Here is a 22,721-nt window from a genome sequence, read left to right as displayed (position 1 = left end):
CTATTTTAATATGTTTTTCTCACTGCAAATTTCCCTATAGCAAGCATCAACACTATAGACAACTGGATATCCTTGTTAGCCCTTCACTTCTAACAACTAAAGACTGAGCTGGGTACGTTTTGAAAATACTGGTAACAAAATGAACTAAAAATATGAACTAAGAAGACAATAACTTGTCCTTCATAAATTTAAGTTACATGAAAATACCTGTTTCAAATGTTGTAGAACTTTTCACAAGTCCTTTTCTATAATGATAATTTTCTGCTTTAACAGAACTTCCTTTATATACTTTGGTTTGATAAAACAGCATTAATGATGTAGTTCACATTTGGACTCAGTGAAAAGATCTCCCCAGTGGCCTAGCAATAGCTTGCCTGCACACATTTCAATATAGGCAGCCCTAGGCAAATCATGAAGTAATCATCTCCCCTCACCTCTTATTTTCCACAGCTCTTTTCTCCATTCCAGGGCCTTCCTTCCTATTCTTATCCCCAAGTATTGCAATATTCTCAAATTGCCCTGGTCCTACAAAAAGAAACAAGCTCCCAAATACTGCTGCACAATCCTATTACTTGCCCCTTCTCAAGTTCTCTCATATTCTCTATTTCAAACATTTACCACACTAAATTCTCAAAAGACTACTTTGTCAGAAGAAAAAGGAAAAAAAGAGCTTATCACCTATGATTTACTGAAATTCCCTTTCACTTGCAGAATCAAATACATTACCACCATTCTTTATTCCTTGTATCTCAGGAGGAAGTATGCCCTTCCTCCTCTACAAGGGTACTACCTGTCAATGAATCAACTACTTCCCACCCACTGTGGGACCATGATCCATGGGTTATTCCTCTAAAACTTCAATATTTTTTCATTTGCTATTTCTGCATCTATAAATGTGCTAACATCTTCTCCATCCTTAAATAATAACTTTTAAAAATCCCTATATGGAACCTCATTTCTAAGTCACAGCCTTATCTCTCTCCTTTTCTCCACCACACTTTTCAAAGAGTAGTCTGCATTATGCGTTATCTTTCCAGTTCTCCACCCGTGCCATCTCAGCCACAGCTCTCCTCAAACTTCTTGGAAAAGATCAGGAATGACAACTGACAAACCAATCACATACTGTCTTCACTCTACTTAAGGACAGACTATCACTGCTGATGCTATCTCTCAGGTTTTCATTCTTTTCTTGAGTGATCTCGTTTATTTCTGAGGCTTCATCTAGTTTCTATATGATAATTTCCAAGTATTAGTTACAGCACTCACCTTTCTTCAACTGCCTTCTTTACGTTTTTCCCCAGGGAGTCCCAAAGATGGTGCCTTTAATTTACCATTTTCAAAACTACTCACTGACTCTAACCAAGCCTACCGTGACTACATATTCTACCTCTCATTTATATTATGACATCACCAACTACCCATTCTCTGATGCTTATAATCTCAGAATCATCCAATTTTTTTCTTCTCCCTAACCTCCAGACATCTAATTCTTCTTCAAATCTTTTCATTCTACTTCATAAAAGTCTCAAAGTAATCTTCATCACAATTCCACTCTAAAAATTTCACTGTCTGGTTTAGAGTTTCTAATATTCTCTTGCCTAGACTACTTTAAAAGCCTCTTAACTGGTATACTAATCCCCAATCTCTCCCCACCACAGTCCATGCTTCCTACTATGTCCAGAAATATCCTTGTTAAAGTGTAGTGCTCACACAGGAGAAAGCTAGATATACGGAGAGTCCTTTTTTTTTCTTTTTAAACAGAGCTCAAATAAATAGCACTGTTGCCAATTTACTCTCACAATGTAGTAGTCCTGCTTTGAGTAAATTTTTATTCACCCAACCACTAATTAACAAAGCAAGTCAAAACTTCATTATTTTACAAGAAAATATGTAGTATAATGAATCAAAATTGTTTGAAAATGTCTTAAACACCTAATAAACATTCATAAATGTGAAATATGATTATAGAATCACTGAGATATTTTATCAAGTGTTCTAATTTGAATCCCAAAACTATGTAATTTTAGAATAAATTTCATTGATCGGGTCTGTTTTCAAAATAATACTTTATATATATACTTATAAAAATACCTAGAATTCATAACAGATCCAATGATAAACTGGTTCTTCAATTCAGTCACAATGGAGGTGACTGAAGAAAAGCCATCTGACTCCCTTGCCCATTCACTGCTATCCCCCTACGCTAAGCCACCATCATCTCTTGCCTGTCTGCTGCAGTAGTCACTTGACCAGTTCCCGTACTTTCACTCTCGTTCTCAACAATATTCTCCCCAGAGTGGCTAGAGCCATCATTTTAAAACACAAAACAGATTTTGTTACTCTCCTGCTAAAACTACCCAAAGGCTTCCCACTGTACTTAGAAAACTAGCCACACTCTTGACCATGGCCGCTTAGCGCCTTCATGATTTGTCACCCATTGTACCTCTCTGCGTTCAACTTCTCCAACTCTTTCCCTTTGTCTGCTTGTCTCCAGTCACACCGGGCTCCTTTCTGTTTTCAAACTAGACCAGTTCATCTCCCATCTCTCATTTCCCATCTTTACCGTCTTCTGTTCTCTCTCCTTGAAATGCTCTTCCCAGAGATCCACACACATACCAATATTCTCTTCATTTTGTCACAGTGTAACTATTATCTCCCCAGAAAGTAAACCCAAACATTCAATCTAAACTACGCTACCACCCTTACATACAGTCTTGTCACTCTCCATCCTATTAGTTTCATTTTCATCACAGTACTCATCTGAAACTATTTTTTGCTTATGTTTCCCCTCACTAAAAATTCACTCATTGTTCTGTCTCCTCTGGCACTAGGACAGTGCTTGACACACAGTAGACATTCAAATATATATATATTTATATATAATATATATTATATATCATATAATATATATTTATATATAATATATATTATATATTATATATATTTATATAATATATATTTATATATTATATATATTATATATTATATATATTTATATAATATATATTATATATAATATAAATATATATTATATATAATAGATATTTTTATATATATTATATATATGTTATATATATTTTTATATATATTATATATATATAATATATATATATATATAAATAGCTGATGTCTCTCAAAGCTATATCACCCAAGCTTCAGATTTGTATTTCCTTGCCTACATCTCCACAGAAAATCTCCCATGGGCACCATAAAAATGAGCATATCCAGAAATTATCATGTTACTTCCTAAATCTGGTCTTCCTCCCGTATTGCCTATCTTAATAGCAACCATGAATAGCTGTTCGATCTCCTTTATTCTATCTAATCTGTCACGAAGAACTTTTAATTTAAATCTTGCATATTTCTCAAATACTATCCCATTTTCTCTATCTCCACTGTCACTGCCTGAGTTCACTTTCTCATCATCTCTCACCTGAATATCTAAAACCTTCTACAGGCATACCTCATTTTACTGCACTTCATTTTATTGTGCTTCACAGATACTGTTTTTAAAAAAATTGAATGTTTGTGGCAACCCCACATTGATCAAGTCTATTGAAGCCATTTTTCCAACAGCATATGCTCACTTCATGTCTTTGTGTCACATTTTTGTAATTTTCACAATATTTCAAACTTTTTCATTACTATTATGCCAGTTATGATGATCTATGATCAGTAATCTTTTTAAACTTGACAATAAATGCACACATTCATGGGGTAGTATTTCGATACATATAATGTATGGTGATAGGGTCAAGGTAATTACCATATCCATCACATCTGTGCTCTTTGATGTTACTACTGTTTACTGTTTTGGGGCACCATGAATCACCCCCATATAAGACAGCTGATAAATGTATGTGTTCTGACTGGTCTACCAACCGGCCATTCCTCGTCTCCCTCTCCTCAGACCTCCTTAATCCCTGAGACATAACGATATTGAAATGAGGCTAATTAATAATTCTACAATAATCTCTAAGAGTTCAAGTGAAAGGAAGAGTAGCAAGTCTCTCACTTTAAATCAAAAGCTAGAAATGATTACATTTAATAAGGAAGGGAAGTTGAAAGCAAAGAGGCTGAAAGGCCTCTTGAGCTAAACAACCAAGTTGTGAATGCAAAGGAAAAGTTCTTGAAGGAAATTAAAAGTGCCATTCCAGTGAATACAGGAATAAGAAAGCAAAACAGCATTATTGATGGTATGGGGAAAGTTTGAGTGGTCTGGAGATCAAACCAGTCACAGCATTCTCTTAAACCAAAGCCTAATCCAGAGTAAGGCCCTAACTCCCTTCAATTCTATGAAGGCTGAGAGAGGTGAAGAGCTACTGGAAAAAAGTCTGAAGCTTGCACAGGTTGTTCATGAGGTCTATGGAAAGACGTCACCTCACAACATGAAAGTGTAAGGTGAAGCAGCAAGTGCCAATGTAGAAGCTGCAAGAAGTTACCCAAAAGATCTAGCTAAGATCATTGATGAAGGTGGTGACTATGCTACACAACAGATAGATTTTCAATGCAGACAAAATAGCCTTTTATTAGCCACATAGGATTTCATAGCTAGTGAAAAGTCAATGCTTGGCCTCAAACCTTGAAAGGACAGTATCACTCTTTAGTTAGAGGCAAATACAGGTGGTGACTTTTAAGCTGAAGCCAATCCTCATTTACCATTCTGAAAAATCCTGTCCCATAAAAATTATGCTAAATCTACTCTAACTGTGCACTATAAATGGAACAAAACCTTGATGACAGCACTTCGGTTTACAACAAGGTCTACTGAATTTATTAAGTCCACTGTTGAGACCTACTGCTCAGAAAAAAAGATTCCTTTCAAAATATTACTGCTCACTGACAACTCACCTTGTCACCCAAGAGCTCTGATAGACATGCACAGGAGATGAATGTTATTTTCATGCCTGCTAATACAACATCTGTTTTGCAGCCCATGGATTAAGGAGTAATTCTGACTTTCAAATCTTATTTAAGAAATACATCTCATAAGACGATAGCTGCCATAGATAGTGATTCCTCTGATGGATGTGGGCAAATTGAAAACCTTTTGGAAAGGATTCACCATTTATGTCATTAAGAACACTTGTGATTCATGGGAGAAGGTCAAAATATCCTTCAAAATGTTGATTCACAGGAGTCTGGAAGAAGCTGAGTCCAATTCTCATCAATGACTTTGAGGGATTCAAGACTTTAGTGGATAAGTCACTGCAGATGTGGTGGAAAAAGTAAGGGAATGAGAATTAGAAGTGAAGCCTGAAGATGTAGGCTACAATCTCATGATAAAACTTTAACAGAAGAGGAGTTGGTTTTTACAAGTGGGCAAAAAAAGTGGTTTCTTGAGATGGAATCTACTCCTGGTGAAGATGCTGTAAACATTGTTGAAATGACAACAAAGAATTTAGAATATTACATAAGTTTAGCTGGTAAAGTAGCAGGGTTTGAAAGGATTAACTCCAATTTTGAATGAAGTTCTACTATAGATAAAATGTTCTCAAACAGCAGCACATATTACCAATAAATCTTTCATGAAAAAAGAGTCTACCAATGTGGCAAACTTTATATCTGTCTTATTTTAAGAAATCACCACAGCCACTCCAACCTTCAACAACCATCACCCTGATCAGTCAGCAGCCGTCAGCATCAAGGTAAGACCCTCCACCAGCAAAAGACTTCAACTCTCTGAAGGCTCTGATGATTACTAGCATTTTTAAGCTTTAAAGTATTTTTAAATCAAGGTATGTACATTTTTTAGTCATAATGCTATTGTATACTTAATAATCTACAGTGTAGTGTAATCATACTTTTACATGCACTGGGAAATAAAAAAATTTGTGTGATTTGCTTCATTGTGATATGCGTTTTATTGTAGCGGTCCAGAACTGAACCCGTGATAGCTCTGAGGTATGCCTGTATTTATTTTCCTTACTTCATCTATACCCAATACCACTAGCAGTGTGAGCTTTCCAAAATACAAATATGACCATGTTTCTCCCCTGGCTAAAATCATTCAATAGTTTCCCATCACCTATAGAATCAAAATTCCTTAATACAGCATAAGGGCCTTCACATCCTCCTGTGTTAGCTGGCCAGTCCAAACATCCCCACTTGCCTCTCCTTACAGGGGCCCTTTTATTCCAACCACTCTGGACCATTTGCCATTCCATAGATTCATAGCTTCATACTGCTGTGAATTCATCTTAATTGTCTCAAATGAAGCCTTCCCTGACCCATCCTAGCAGATTTACAATATACAGCACTTACCACATTACACAGTACAGTTGATTCTCATTATTCTGTGTTTGTGAATTTGCCTACTTGCTAAAATTTACTTTTAATCCAATAATCGATACTTACAGAGCTTTTGTGGTCATTAGTGCATATGCAGAGTGGTGAAAAATTTGAGTCACCCAACATTGCACAGTCCCAGCTGAGGTGGAAGAAAGCAACACTCTGCTTTCTTGTTTCGGCTCTCATACTAAAAACAAGTAGCCTTTTCATAGTTTATTTTGTGCCACTTTTTTTTTTTGCATTTTTCTGTTGTTTGTCATTTCACAAAATGGTCCCCAATCATAGCACTGAAGTGCTATCTAGTGTTTCTTTATCATGAAAAGGCTCTGGTGTGCTTTACAGAAAAATGTACATATTAGACAAGCTTTGTTCAGGCATAAGATATGGTAAGCTTGGCTATGAGTACAATGTTAATGAATCAATAATATATAATAAAGTATCTTTAAAGAGAAATACACATAAAAAAGGCTATATATTGACCAGTTGATGAACATATTGTGACTAAAGGCTTGCAGGAACCTAACCCTGCATTTCCCCTAGAAGCAACACAGCTCAGTATTTGATAATTCTGCATTTGCAGAGACTTTATACACCATAACTATCTTGAATAATGAGAACTATTTTAATTTACATGTCTATCTCTAACACAAAATTAGTGGGTTCACTGAGGATATGGCATTTTATTTATTTTTGTACTCTAATTCTTAGTATTACTCCAGACACATCACATTTAATAAATACTCATTGGATGAAATTTTAAAATTCTGGTTTCTCATCATTGTAATGTGATTTGCTCTATATAGCTAGACTTTATGGTAAGAGCCCACGTACGTCAAGCTACACACTGCCCCCTATCTCAGTGAGGCCTTGCTCAACTGCATAATGGTCTGAATATCATCCTGCATTCCCGACTCTGTCCCTCTTTTACAGCCAAAGACTATGCTTTTTAAGTTCAAACTTAAAATGACAGTTAAATGGAAAGGTATTTACACTGATTTTTCCTCAGGTCAGTTGGCCCTAATAGACATAGTATACCTCAAAACTATTAGACACACTTCCAGTTAAAGTGGAAGACTGAACACACATGCCTATGTTCCCTCCCTCCTGAGGTCCCACTGAAATGACAAAACAGGTACGTAATTTTAAAAAAGAATAAAACAGCAGTAATACTGGAGGGGAGATGAGACAAAAATAAAAGAGAAAGAGATTAGCAAACCAGAAGTTCAGGAACTGCTTAGAAGTTAGAAAACAGATAAGAAAGGCTTGCTGGTTTGGCAAAGAAGGTACCCTTGAAAATCTGAAAATAATTCTCTCACAAAACATCTAAAAATGCAAAATAAAATACTGAAAACATCCTCTCAAAAAAAAAAAAAAAAAGTCCCCAAGAATATCCCTGTGGGCCAATATGAAGGGGAAAAAACAAACTAGTAAGTAGGTACTGAAGTTATGACTGCCCTGGGGTGTTTAGGATTTCAGTAACCAGGAGTTCAGAAGCTGCCATTTAGGCCCTGGCCTGTTCAAGATGAAGAATGCAACTTAGACCTTCCCACATGAAGCTGAGACCTTATAGGACTAACCCCTACTTTGTAAGAGTAGTCTAATAAAAACATGCCTGTTGGCCAAGGAAGACAATAAGGAAGTTGGCCTGTCTCAGATTGGACTCCATATTAGCAGAAAAAAATATCACCTGAGAATTAGTAATCACAGCCTACTCTCAAGGATTCAGGGTTCCAAATATACCTACCTGCCTAGTTCAGAACACCCCAAGCAGAGAAACTACGAAGTGGTCTTGGGTCAGTGGCTTCCACAGGCGCCAAAGAAAAGCCTTGGCAAACCTTGGAAAGAATGTGTCCTCTAACTGGGCTGCACAGAATTTCCTCCAATAAAACCCAGCGAAGCAAGAGCACACAATTCAAAAATCATCAAACAGTAACAAAAAGACAGGTAGCTGAGAACACAAGAAAGTAAGACTATCAGGAAAGAAAGCAGGTAAGATTGAAAAATCTTATAATCTAAGACTTTAGAAGTAAGCACAGTTCCTCCCAAGTGGACTTTCTCTGGGCCTCCCTCAAGAAGTCTATGCGCACTTAAATATTCTTTTATACTAGAGTCAATACTTACTGTGTGAAATTGAAAACATAAACATATGCTTTCTAAGATGTATGTTTTTTAAAATTAGCATACCACTTCTCCCCAGTGAGCATTTGGAAATGTACTAGGCCATTTTTGATTGTCTCAGTAACTGTGGTAGAAAACCAAACATTAAGGGACACTAAACACTGAGTAGTGTTCAGGTCAGGACAATCCTGCATTGCAAAGTATAGTACTGCCAAAAATGCCAGTCATGAATTGAGAACCACTTTACTAATATAACTAAATCCGAAACTACTAACCATGATTAACTCTATGAAGTAAGAGTAGGGATAGAAACCTTTAACTTTCATGGTACATTCATTCTTCCATGCTGATTTTAACTTTGCATGTCATGTAGCATTAATAATTTTAAAAGCTTAATTAAAAATAAATTGATCATAAATAAGTAATGGGATGAGAGAACTATGTTACTCATTAACCAACATAAATTCCTCCCTCCAGGTATACTAGCTTGTTCAGAGCATTAAGAATACAGAAACGCATTTGACTGCCCTGAAATTTCTACACTCAGAAAAGTAGTCTCTTCATACACTTAAATATTTCTTAGGTAAAATATCTCCAGAATTAAAACAGGCTTACTTACTAATGCTGGTTGTGTGCACATGCATGAGGTACCTGAAACTTCTTTCGAGAAGCAGCAGCTGCAACAGTAATGCTTTCCATGGCTGACAAAAAGCCCAAGAAAGGAGTCAAGACCCAAAAAAATAACCATATAGAGTTGCAGTGGTGGGGTGGAATGGTTCAGTGGTACAGCTCCAGAGTACATCACTTAGCAAACTAATGAGAGCCTATTGTTAACAACTGATCTATCAATGAGGCAACTTGGTTTTGGATGTGATGGGAGGCCAATTAATGAAACACCTGTACAGGTGAAAATGGAAGATGAAGATATAATTGATGTGTATACAAAGCAGACAGGAAGTATCTACTAAAAGAAGATCTGCACTTACTCGAGAACTTTGCCTCCCAAATTTTCCAAACACACACACACACACACACACAAAATTTGGATCTACAAATCATATCCTGACCACTACAGTACAGAAATACTTTTGCTTTCCGTCTCTTTTTATTGTACAGTGTAGTTGTTATACATAGGCAGACTGGAATTATATTTTATATTAAATGGCCAATATGTTTACATCAACATCAAATGGAGGTGGGATAAGGACAAAATAAACTGTTTTTCTAAAAACACACCCCTTTCTCAATTATGATACATTCATTCAACTTTTATCTTCATATTATGATGAATTATTTTGCTCTGCTTAAGAAAAACAATAAAGCCAAATAGAAGTTCTTGCAAACCTTGTTTCATTCTAGAATTTCAGTGTTTTCCATTTAGTGCTATAAACCATTATAAAGTCTTTTTGTATGTAGCTGTTATATGTATGGCAATCTTTATCTGTAAGCAAGAATAAAATTATTCTAAAAGAACTCCAAGATAGTTTTTCCCTTAAGGGTCTTGTTGTTTAAACTTTTTATATACTAAAAAATCAGAAGAGGTTCAAACAGTATATGAAAAAAATCTGGACTCAAGAACTAGCTCAACCCAGACCTGGGACTTGAAGCACATGAAAATGCTGTAAAAGAGAATACCTAAATACATCATCAGAGGCCCTCAATTATTTAAAAATAGAGTGATCCCTCAAGAGATAAATTGGTAAAACAGAAAAATAAACTTAGCAGAAAAAAGCAACCCTAAATGAAGAGGGGTAGAAATATTTAGAAATATTTGTCTAATTGAAATGTCTAAGATATACCCTTAAGATAAGAACACAATGAAACAAAGAGTAAGAATCTATATGGTATTGTAAGCTGTTGGTAGGATGATATCTGGCCAAGCCTAGAAGAAAAGGAAGTAAAAAAAAATTGACCTATGTCTCCAAACATGTCCAGGGAAGAACCTGCCTACTCTATATTCCAGGGTTTTTCAATCTTCGCACTGCTGTCAGTTGGCGCCAGATAATTCTTTGTTGTGGGGTCTGTCCCAATGAATTGCTTAGTAACAACCCTGGCCTCTACCCACTAGATGTCAGTAGCAGCCCACCCCAGGTGTGACAACCAAAGATGGCTTCGAATATTACCAAATGTCCCTTAGGGGGCAAAACTGCCCCCTTAGAGAATCACTGGTATATTCTAAATAACAAATAGATCAAACTGTATTAGTTCGGTGCTATTTCTGGCATCAGAATCACTCCACTTTTCTTGCTCACCTACTAAATGTTTCATAATATTCTGGCTTTCTAGAGACAGTATGGTCATGGTTGTAAGATGTATTTGCTATAGTGTTCTTTTATGAAATTGAAAAGAAGATGTCAGAGAGGAAGACTCAGACCAAAAGTAAAGTGAAACTTTCTGATAAGAATCAAGCCACGTACTTTCCACACTTCCCCACAAAACTTAGCATGGTGGCTCATGCCTGTAATCCCAGCACTATGGGAGGCCAAGAAGGGAGGATGGCTTGAGACCAGGAGTTCTGAGACCAGGCTGGGCAACACAGTGAGACCTGGACTCTAAAAACATTAAAAAAAAAAAAAAAAATTAGCTGCACATAGTGGTGTGGACCTGTAGTCTCACCTACTTGGGAGGATCACTAGAGCCCAGATATTTAAGGTTGCAGTGAGCTACAATTAGGCCACTGTACTCGACTGGGTGACAGAGGGAGACGCTGTCTAAAAAAAATTTAAAAATTAAAAATAACATATTCCTTACTATTAGTATCTTTATTTTCTCAGTTCCTCTAATTTAATAATAATAATTTAATAATTTAAAAGTTCCTCTGCTCTTTCCCCTCCCCTATATGACAGTACCCACACTCATCCATCGTCATTCCAGTTAACGTCCTTCGTCCTTCCATTGTTTTTAACAGTATATAATGCAGGGATAAATGATAAATTAATAGCCAAGTAGGTAGTCTCTAAAGAACTTTTCCATCCTTTAGTATTAACTTAGTCAATTATGAGAACAACTTGCTCAAATCTAGGGGCCATAACAACTTATTTAAAAATAAAAATAACCAAAAAACAAAAAACAAAAAAAAAATCCTTTAAACAAGACCAGGATTTATTTTGGGGAAAAGACTAGAATTTGGGGGGCAGGGCGGGCGGGGAATTTCCAAACCCTGAAAATCCAGAGACTGCCTTTGCCTCAGAATTCCCTGAAAACCTCAAGACACCCTATGTCATTTGGTTTGTCATGGTGAATTTGCAATGTCCTTATATTTATCTTTTACTCTCCCTTCCCTCTGCCACCACTGTCTTACAGGCTCTCCTTAATTCACTTTTAAATTATTACCACAAGCCTCTTCTACCATTCTCTTCTTCACTGTAATCTACTAGGCGTAAGACTATCACACCAATCATGTTAAAAAATCATTTTAATGACCAGATTGCATTAGAAAAACATGATTTTCTATCATCTGGGGATGTTTAAATTTCTCTTCTTAATATCTAGCTTTCCATCTATTCAACCTAATGCACTCTTATTCCTTAATATAAACTCTCTGTTCTAACCACATTGATCATTTTACTTCCTATATGCACAACCACATATCTAATTCTCACCTAAATGCCTTCACTCTTGTTACTCATCCCATCTAAGGACTACTTTTTTTCCTTGGTTATTCCATACTTACCCAGCTTATGACCTATTTCTTGCTTACGTAGAATCAAAATTTTAGAGCTAAAATGAGTCCCTGAACTCATCTCAAAATTAACTCAATCAAGTAGCAAATAAGTAGCAAGTCTCTCCCCACAGGTGAACATTTCTTCTTCTGAATTCTTTCAGAACTTACAGTCTGCCACACATGATAAAATAAAGTAGTATTTTATTTTATGGCTAAATAAAATTAAATATGGCTAAACTGTGTTTTCCCCTAACATCTTCAATTAAAAAAAAAAATAGCAAAGCCTATGTTCACGGATGATGCCTGACTGGGGGAATACAAAGAAACTGCTTCTTCCTTCAAATAAACTATATAATCTTTTTATTTGTGTAATACCAGTATATACATATATAAACAGACTTGCTCTTAGTGAAAATTTCTACTGGAGAGTAACAAATTCTAAGTTGCTCTTTTTGGAGATAATTTGCAAAAGAGGGAACTCCAAGTTTGGATGATAAAAGAGAAGGGAACTACATAGATGGCAGAGTAGGAGTAGAAGATATTAGTGGTGCACACTCTTAGAAGAGATAACAGAGGCAGGTGGCGGGCGCCTGGAGTCCCAGCTACTTGGGAGGCTGAGGCAGGAGAATGGCATGAACCCGGGAGGCGGAGCTTGTAGTGAGCCAAGATCTCGCCACTGCACTCCAGCCTGGGCAACAGTGTGAGACCCCGTCTCAAAAAAAAAATAAATAAATAAATTTGCAGTCTTCAATCTAGAATTGCAGTGTGTTGGAAAGGAGGGGATGGAGATGAGAATAAGGACAGACAGAGCCAAGTCAGTGTTCCATGGTTACATTCTGATGAGTACTGGCATGAAATTATCAAGGGTGGAAACAAACTATAAATACCGACTTGGCTATATAGCAAGCTGAGCGAGTTAAATAAAGGTTACTAAAAGCTTTTTTTTTTTTAATCTCAAACATCCAAGTTATGCTATCTCTAGGACAGAAGTTGGAATCAATAACTTTTAAGTGAACGTAAGAAAGGATCTGAATAAAATATCCTCAAAAATGCCTCCTAGGATTTATAACCACTTTATTTGGGGGCGGGGGACCTTATTGAAAGTCGTGAAAAGTTTCTTTCAAGAAAGTAATGGTGAATGGAAACTAATTGTATAGTATCTGGTATTTCCAAATTGAATAGCATAAAATGATAATCTAACATTTTAATTGGGTGAATAGTAAAACTTTATAAAGATTATTAAATTCCTTCATGGAAAATTTCTCTACCTAGTGGTTTTCAAGAGCTTAATGCTAAGGATTGGTTGGTGATGGCAAACTGAGACTACTTTGTCTCACAAGATATTCCAACCTTTTAAAAATAGGGCTTACATTTTTTTTACTGACCTCCATTCCAAAAGATTACTAGTTAAAAAATAAAAAACATTTAAATTGATTTGTATAAAAATATGCATGATTTCCGGGCACGGTGGCTCACGCTTGTAATCCCAGCACTTTGGGAGGCCGAGGCAGGCAGATCACGAGGTCAGGAGATTCAGGACCATCCTGGCCAACATGGTGAAACCCTCTTTACTAAAAATACAAAAATTAGCTGGGCGTGGTAGCACACATCTGTAATCCCAGCTACTCAGGAAGCTGAGGCAGGAGAATCACTTGAATCCGGGAGGCAGAGGTTGCAGTGAGCCGAGATCACGCCACTGCACTCTAGCAGCCTGGGTGACAGAGCAAGACTCTGTCTCAAAAAAAAAAAAAAAAAAGAAGCATGACTATCATTTCAAAAATAAGCAACTTTAATAAATTAAACTTCTTTACTCAATTATCTGAGTTTCTTATATCAAAGCTCTTTATAAGAAACCCAATTAATGGAGTTTCTTATACCTTCTAGCTCCTTATACAAGGACAGAAGATAGAAGGATATTAAAAGAGGAATAAAAAAAGCATATAATTTTTTATTTATGTAACTAAAGTTAGGTTTTCCATATAACATTTTATTACGTGCATACAGACATACATATTCTAGTAAATAAAAAGAAGATAAATCCACTCGAAGATAGCCACATTCAAACTTCAAATAATATTTATTCTAGTTAATGAAAAAAAATTAATGTTTCTTTTAGAAAAGTAACGCAAGCACTAAGCTGGTAATACCAATAAAGTATTTATAGTAATATTCTATAGATTATTTATAAACTCTGCCATTACAGAACTAAAACAAAATGTTCTGAAACATTCAAGAATTTGTAAACAACTGACATTAGCCCTCACCATATCACCAGATTGGATGCTGTTCAAATGAGCTGCGACTAGAATTAGTACTCTCAATTCCTTAGCAAGCCATTATTACAAAATAGGATTTCATTTTCTTTATATGCATCATATGCTGTATTTGATACAAGATGATGGGAGTTATATTCTTTATATGAAAATCAGTTGATGCTTTGGGAAGACCCCAAAAAAGCAAGTGACAAAACAACAAAACAAAATGATAAACTGCTGTAAAATTAAGGGTAAAACAAGTATAAACAATTGAGGAGTCATAAAACATTAGAAATCTAGATCTTATATGCAGACTGCTTCACAAACTTTTAAGTTCTCACTCCAAAGCTGGTAATCAGTGATAATGCATTGGCTTATATAAGAATGATGACCCAGAGTTCCTGGCAAAAGACACATACTTAAAGAAAAGACTGACACATGAATGTAGATTTTTAAGTAATATATTATTTAAGATATGTGTCAATCGTTTATGACTCTTCACTTAAATCACTTTCAGTCAGCCAAAACTACCACCAGTTCTGATCAAATCAGATTAAAGGCTTTTACTCATAATAGAGGCATCAAAATTTTTTCTGGATACCCCAAAAAGCTATTGGCAATAGTTGCCTTTAGAATAACGTTTCTCAGCTTCATCACTACTGACATTTTGGGCTGGATGACTCCTTGTTGAGGGGGGCTGCCCTGTGCACTGTTTGCAGCATCCCTGACCTATACCTTATACATAGTAGTAGCAACACCTTCCCAGTTGTGACAGCCAAATATTCCTGGAGATTGTTCAGCAAAATCATCCCTGACTGAGAAATACTGACTTAGAAAGTGATGAAGATGGGACAAAAAGACTTATCAACTCCTCCTCCCTTTTCTGAACTATTTAAATTACCATTATGGTAGGCTGAATAATAGTCTCCCCCTCCACAAGATATCTATGTCTTAATTCCTGACACCTATGAATGTCACTGCGTTTGGAAAGTTTCACAGGTGTGATTAAAGATCTTGTGATGGGGAGGTTATTTAAGAGAGCACCAAATGCCTTCACAAGTGTCCTTCACAGAGGGAGATTTCTCTTTCTCTCTGACACACACACACACACACACACACACACGTGGGGAAATGAAAGACACAGAGCTGAGAGATTTCAAATGCCAGCCTTGAAGACTGCAGTGTGTAGCCGCAAGCCAAGGAATGCCAGAAGCCACCAGAAACTGGAAAAGGCAACAAGTAAGTTCTCCCTTAGATTCTTTGGAGGAAAAATGTCCCTGTTGACACCTTGATTTTGGCCCAATTATACTGATTTCAAATGTCTGGCCTTCAGAATTGTAAGAGAATACATTTATTTATAAGCCACTAAGTCTGTAGCAATCTGTCACAGCAGTCACAGAAAACTAATACAATCATAAAAAGATTTTAGTGACTTAAAAAACATAATTTTAAAATCTGCAACAAGAAGATGAGATAATGTGTGGAGAGCATTTAACATAGACCTTGAAACATGGTGGTATCAATAATATTATTAAATGTTGACATCAGCGTTAACTATGACTAAACGCCAACCTCTTGATAGCAAGAAGAAAAAAAAAGGAAGCTCAACTAGTAAAACTGGGTATATTTGTTCAAGGCTCATATGAACGAAAACACATAAATCATCTACTCATGTGATGAATGTACTTGCCAGTTGTATAAGCCCTGTGTTATAATTTGTTCTGTACTGAAAAGATAAATTATGGATGAGGCCACCTAATGATGGCTTCCTTGGAGAACCATGCCTGAATATTCATTAGTAGAAAAGAAACAAGAAGGCAGAGGAGGGAAGAGTATGCAAGAGAGTGAAGCAATGGGGATCAATGAGATATGTGCAAAAGTATCGACCTGGTGAGAGACCAAGTTCCAGCATTAGAGTTACCTAAATGATATACAACCTCAAAAGCTTTGTTGAATGATTTCATTATTAAAATGGAATATTCCACAGGATGTATTATTTTACACTCAAATGGTGGCTCTTGGGGATTTTAACAACATAAACATGCTCCTGCCCCATACCAGACCTACTAAATTAGAATCCTTTAGTGTAGGATAGCTCCAAAGGATTCTGATGCCCACTTAGGTAAAGAATCCCTGCCAGAGTCACTTCATGGTAAAAATGACCTACAGAACAAAATATAAAGTATACATTTATCCTTGAAGTATGCATTTAAGTAAATCAGCTTAGTATTTTCCTAAGTTAAAACTTCTCCCAACATGTACCCCTCAGAGTTCCACCACAGAATTTCTCTAAACGAATCCCTCACCCTTCACTTTTCCTTTCCTAAGCATATGGCCCCCAGTCTGCTCAGAGAATCATTTTCCCCACACTTTCTCATACATTTTTCTTTAAAAGTCCCACATATCTCCAGCTGCCCTATTCTATCTTTTAAAAATATTAATCCTACCCAACTAACATCTAATAATATCCTACAGAACAAAGCAACTATGAAAAAGTAAAGTTCCATTAATATGCTATACAATAAACCAAGATTTATAAAAAATTGCTCTATTGCCTACTCTAATAAATATTCTAAGTACATTTATCAAATGAAATTGAAAATCACTTTTTATAAAAGATTTCTTCCAAAAGCATAAGAATTATGAACTGGGTCTATAAAAAGGTGATAAGCTAAGCTCCTTCAATTAAATCTTTACTTAGTGCTACTAAGTAGGTAACAAAGTGCTGGGCTGTGTGAAGGATACAAAGTATCGGAAAATCTCGGTGATTTATAAACAACTTTACCAGTACTGGGGTAGAAGAAAGGGGAATGGAGAAGATGGAAAGGGGTAACTAAATACCACTCAAAAGGTATCTCTTTTTGGGGGAGGAAGCCTGCTGTTTCAGTTTGTTTACGACTTTAGCCAAAAACAAAGCAATGCAAGTTAGTGTTCAAATAAGTTGTGCATTAACTTTTTACCCTTTCACAAACATCTGTATCAATTAACGCATATTTCCAGCCTTTTCTATTTACCTTAATGCTCTTCAGAAATTTCAACCACATCAGATTTTGATTTGTGTTTCCACCAACAATGTGAAAGCCCCTGTTAACCAACAGCCTCTTCAAAAGTATTATCAAACATTTTCCATCTGTCAGCAGGTGAAACAGTATCTCATAGTTTTTATTTATAATATTTGTATTGTGTGAGGTTGAATACCTTTACTGATGCTTACAAAACACTTGCATTTACTTTTCTGAGAATTACTCTGTTCATGATCTTTGCCCACTTGATGGTTGGTCTTTTCCTAATTGGTTAGTAGGTACTTTATATAAAGGAAGTTAGACTCTTATTTATCATACAAATTGCAAATATTTCTACCAGCTCCTCCATTATCATGCTATTTTTATTTTATTTCCTTTTTGTATATATTTTATCTTCCTCAATCAAACTGCAAATCATCCCCATGAAAGATATCACGTTTCTTTTCTATATCTCCAGGAGAGTGCTTTTCAGATACTTCAGATTTCAAGATCAAATTTAAAAAGAGGAGAGGCGAATGTTTTGCAGCAGATGAATAAGTATGAACATTAATTATCACAGGGGCACCTACTTGGATTGTCTGTTTAATCCCATTACATGTGGTTACAGCAAGTACAACCAAGTTCTAATAATGAGATATAGTTTATTGAACAGGGAAGAACTAGATGAACCTTTCTCCAGTTTCTCAGGCTGGTATCATGAAAACTCAGAAGCTACTGGTGGCCATATTTTCCACTAAGAGGACTAGAAGTGGTCCTCTGCAGCAAGAGAAGGAATGAAGCAAACACACAGAGAAGAAGAGAGAAACGATATGATGTGCCCTGCAGGCACTGGAGTCCCAGTCCTTGCATTCCACTGGACATTAGCTGCATTTGAACGATAAATTCCCTTTATAACAACTAGAATGGATTTCTATTACTTATGGCCAAAAGAGGCCTGTTTACCATACTACTATCATTTTATAAAGGAGCATTTGAACACCGAAACCTCAGAAAGAACATGACCTCAGATTTTTTTAAAGGATGATTTATTTAATGACAGCTATGTGCCAGGAACAGGTCTAAGTCCTTGAAATATAGTGTTAATCAAAAGAGACAAGATCAGCAGGGTGTGGTGGTTCATGCTTATGATCCCAGTGCTTTGAGGCACTGAGGCGAGAGAATCCCTTGAGGTCAGGAGTTTGAGAGCAGCCTGGGCAACACACACAGCAAGACTCCATTTCTACAGAATTTTTTTTTTTTTTAATTAGCTGGGCATGGTAGTTGTTGCCTACAGTCCTAGCTACCAGGAGGCTGAGGTGGGAGGATCACTTGAGCCTAGGAGTTCCAGGCTGCAGTGAGCCGTGATCACACACACCACTGCACTCCAGCCTGGGGTGACAGAGTGAGATTCTATCTCAAAAACAAAAACAAAAAGAGACAAGATCATTGATATCACGGGGCTTATATTCTAGTGAGTATGGAGAGTATAAAATAATATAAAAACATAATTTCAGATACTGATAAATGGTTTGCAGAAATTTTTAAGTAAAAAAGGTAATGGGATTGAGGGGGATGAGGCTAGTGTCATTCTGGAAGGATGGTTGGGTAGCAATGCTTGTCTGAAAAGATGATATTTGAACTACAACATGAAATGATGAAAAGTAGTCAGTCACTCATGTAATGATTTAGGAAGAGTTCCCAACAGAGTGAACATAGTGCAAAAGCCCTAAGTTAGGAGCAAGCCATGGCATTGATGAGGAACAAAATGAAGGGCAATGTAGATGAAATATAGCAAAAAGTGGAGGAAGAGGGTAAAGAAATGATAGATTTAAGAGGAAAAGATGTAAACTGGTGAAGGAGGGATTAAATCATGTACAAAACTAGCAAGCAGTAGAAAGGATCTGAAAATAACTTGAGCTTTATGAAATATTCATTATATTGTCTTTAATTCTCATTTTGCCTTGTATCAGTGATAACTCTGACAGATAGGCTTTTAGAAACTTCCATTCCCAAGTACTTAACACAATCCTAAAGTTAGCCAGAGATGAATATATTCCTAAGCAGAAAGTATCTCTTCTAGTACACACTATATTAAAAAAAAAAAAAGGAAAAAAGAATTTTCGGATGACAGCAAAGTCATCTTAAAGGAAAGAAGGAAAATAACCTAGGATGAAGGAACAATAGAAACTAATTTTGTTCTGTTCATTACTCTGTGAATATACTTACATGATAAAGATTATAGAAAGGTCTTTGAATTAGTCTATCATAATTAAGGAAGGTCATAAAACTTAAGTTCTTTCTAAACTACTATAAACGTAGCAGCCTCTGTTTACTGAGTTCATTATTATTGAATTGGACATTAACAAGGTTAAATACTGTCAGAAAAGAAAAAGTAGAAACCAGGCTTTTGACTTTATTACACCTGGTAATAATGGTCACAGCTTAATGGTTAACAAAGTTGTGGGCTTTAATCTTATCTCTATGACCATGATAAAGGAAGAACTTCCCCTCTGTGGTGAAATGAACACTAAAATTAGCTACATGGGAAGCTTCAATATCTTCTCCTCCAAAAGCTTTTTATAAGAGGAGACCAATTTGTTTAAAGGGTTTGGATATAGATACACTTCACGGAAGAGTGATGATCTTTCCAGATCCTTCCAGACAACTAATATCTGTGTACTCTAAGCAAGTAATTAAACCTACACTGCTTCTAAGATTAATGCAAGTAAAGTCGGATCTTTGAAAGCTATGATGTATTCAGGAATCTTATCTTTCATTATGTTAGAGGCATACTTAGACCACTTAACAGTAGACTGTTAATAACAAGGTCTATAAAGAATGATACTTTGTAAGCATGCTGTGAGTTAAAGAAAGAAAAGTCATTAAACACCTTGATTGAGACTTGCTTCAGAGTGCATCCTCCTCAGCACACTACCCAGCAGTTTGGCAAAGTGCCCAGGATTAGCAGCCAATGTATGTAAAGGAGGAATATGGTCAAGCCCAATTGTAAAGTCTCCCCCAAGTGGTCAGATACAAGTAACAGAAAAGGAAGAAAATCATTGCAGCTTCTGTGAGACTGAACAGGAAGACTAAACAAAACTGGTCCCTACAATAAAAAAATAAAATCTTTAATTCAATACTAGCACCATATCAGGAAAGAGATCTCTTGTGCTTATCTGCTCTTATATTTATAAATGTGAAGACTACTTTTCTAAAGAACCTACAGTTAAAACAAAACTAGCATAATTTTTCTCGGCCTAAGTTTTAAGGAATAACTGACATATTCCCAAACAGTTCAGTATTTATCAAATGGGTAAGCGTTCATTCTTCCTGAAATAAACATCAGCACATCACTTACATGGTTAACTATACTTACCTGAAGTAGAGTTCTGATTAAAAAAAAAAAAAAAAAAAAAAATCTAGTCACTCATCAAGTGAATCACTCCGGAAGGAAAAATTATTAACTATTATATACCTAATGTGAATTTTACAAGATACTCTTTTTCAAAAGTCACCTAGCAATAGGTAATTTATATTAGAGTGATGTCAAAAGTATAAATGCGTCCTCTTACCTCTTTTAATTTTATTTTCTGGCTGTTTTTTTACAATTAGCCTTTGACTAGCACTAATCCTGTATTATTTGTAACTCTCTCAGTAATAATATGATGTTACTCCATTTTTACAAAGCTCAGATGTCAAAAATATGAAAGACATTTAATTAAAACATCTGTTGTCTTCTGCTAATCCATTATTAAGTAGTAAAGCATGTAAAGGGATAGTAAATATTCAAACAAGCAACTTCAATTTTAAAACAACTTTTTAAAAAGATAACACATAGAGTCACAATTATGTCTTCTTGGTTATCTCAAGCTAAAAAGAGGGGGAGTGGGGAGAGAAAGAGAGAAGCAGGCTATGTAGTGTTCTGGAACAATTTCAGCCTAAAATGAGACTCAGAAGCAAACTGCTCCCTCAAATGTTTAAAAATATGATTCATTTTTAAAAATCCAACAGTTGGCCTAAAGAAAAAAAAAGATTCTGTCTTATATAGAGCTACTGGACTTGCTTAAACACCTTAATTTTTCCAGTGTTGATTTAACCTAGAATGTAAAATAATTCATTTTGACATTCCAGATGTCAAGAATTCGGTGGCATCAGTAAGGACACATACACACCTCTTTCATAAAGATGGTGTGCAGTCTCCATAGGACAAAATTGAGCAATTAAAAGTGTTACCATTTGTGTATTATGTAACCGTAGTCCAGAAGAAACATGGACCTTAAAGAGTAACACATTGTGCAAACACGCATTTAAACACCTATTTAAATATATGATAGATTTAAGGTACAAATGACCTCAAAATGACACAACCCACAAAAGTTCTTTGTTTACTGTTAACAAGGCCTCAGAAGACATAACTATAATCAGGCCTACTACCCACTACCCTATCATTGCACAGTAGATGCCTACAATAAGCAGTATTACTTGAGGTCCGTTGCTATACCTATATACGGAAACTATATACCGCATTACTAACAATGTTACTTCGCCTGGTATATTCGACCAACACAAGTTTACAAATGATTTGCAAAATTTCACGGGAAGAAATGGCTGCTAAATCATACTCCAATTGAGCATTTTAACGCACCCCAAACGTTCTCAGCTACATTACAAGACCACTTGTAATATACTTGAAGCACAAAGTAAAATTCCAACACTCTCCAAAGGCGTAGGAAAGAATAAAACGTGGCTAGCCTGACCTTACCCGGCTGTTTATAAGTAATGCGGAGAATTTTCTGAGCTTCCCCGGCAGTCTTCAATTCTCTTCCTCGCTTCACCCCCACCCCCTACACAGATGCACACCCAACTGATGGAAGTTTAACAAATGTAATCTCGAGCTGCAATCCCAGAAACTGGTAGGATTGAGAATAAACTCCCAGTAAAGTGTTAAAAAGTCCTTCTGCAAAAAAACATCTACCAACCAATCCACATCCTGTCACCACACGGTCGGATACCTCAATCGACTCCCCTGCTGACCCTCCACCCAGCCAAAATAAAAAAAGCCCCAGCACCTAGCTGGTTTCAGACAAACGTACCGAGACTCCGCGAGCACGATCTCAGCAGCGAACGCCCCCGCGGCAGCGTGTGCTCGGCCCACAGCCACTTTGGCCAAACAACTGGAGTCTCGTACCTCGGAAGTAGCGGCGGTAGTTGGAGAAAGCCTCCTCCCCTACGAACTCCGAGCTCGGGAGACAACCGGGAGCCGGCGGAATCGCCCCCTCTCGGGACAGACCCCGGAGGTGTCAGTCACAGCAACGCCGCCCCCAGGCCGGCTCTCCATTCAGGCTCCACCGCGACTCCCGCCGCAGAGGTGTAGGCACCCAAGCCCCGCGC

General features: G+C 36.5%; 1 protein-coding gene across 9 annotated transcripts in view; it reads right to left on the bottom strand.

Moving 5' to 3' along the window:
• PALS2 (protein associated with LIN7 2, MAGUK p55 family member) overlaps positions 1-22,721 on the bottom strand; it is a 120,413-nt gene that overhangs the window by 97,126 nt on the left and 566 nt on the right. For 2 of the 9 annotated variants that reach the window (XM_019031735.4, XM_019031736.4), the window contains exon 1: positions 1,267-1,744. The exons of 4 other annotated variants lie outside the window; for them this stretch is intronic. The gene's annotated coding sequence lies outside the window, so the exon portion shown is untranslated. Of the gene's footprint in view, positions 1-1,266; positions 1,745-22,423; positions 22,598-22,721 lie in introns of those variants that run through there. 3 more of the 9 variants (XM_055346876.2, XM_063708419.1, XM_063708420.1) reach the window with 3 other exon arrangements.

The sequence above is a fragment of the Gorilla gorilla genome, chromosome 6, assembly GCF_029281585.2.
Source record: "Gorilla gorilla gorilla isolate KB3781 chromosome 6, NHGRI_mGorGor1-v2.1_pri, whole genome shotgun sequence".
NCBI lineage: Eukaryota > Metazoa > Chordata > Mammalia > Primates > Hominidae > Gorilla > Gorilla gorilla.
The sequence above is the reverse complement of the archived record's forward strand: the minus strand, read 5'-3'. Positions and strand labels throughout refer to the sequence as shown.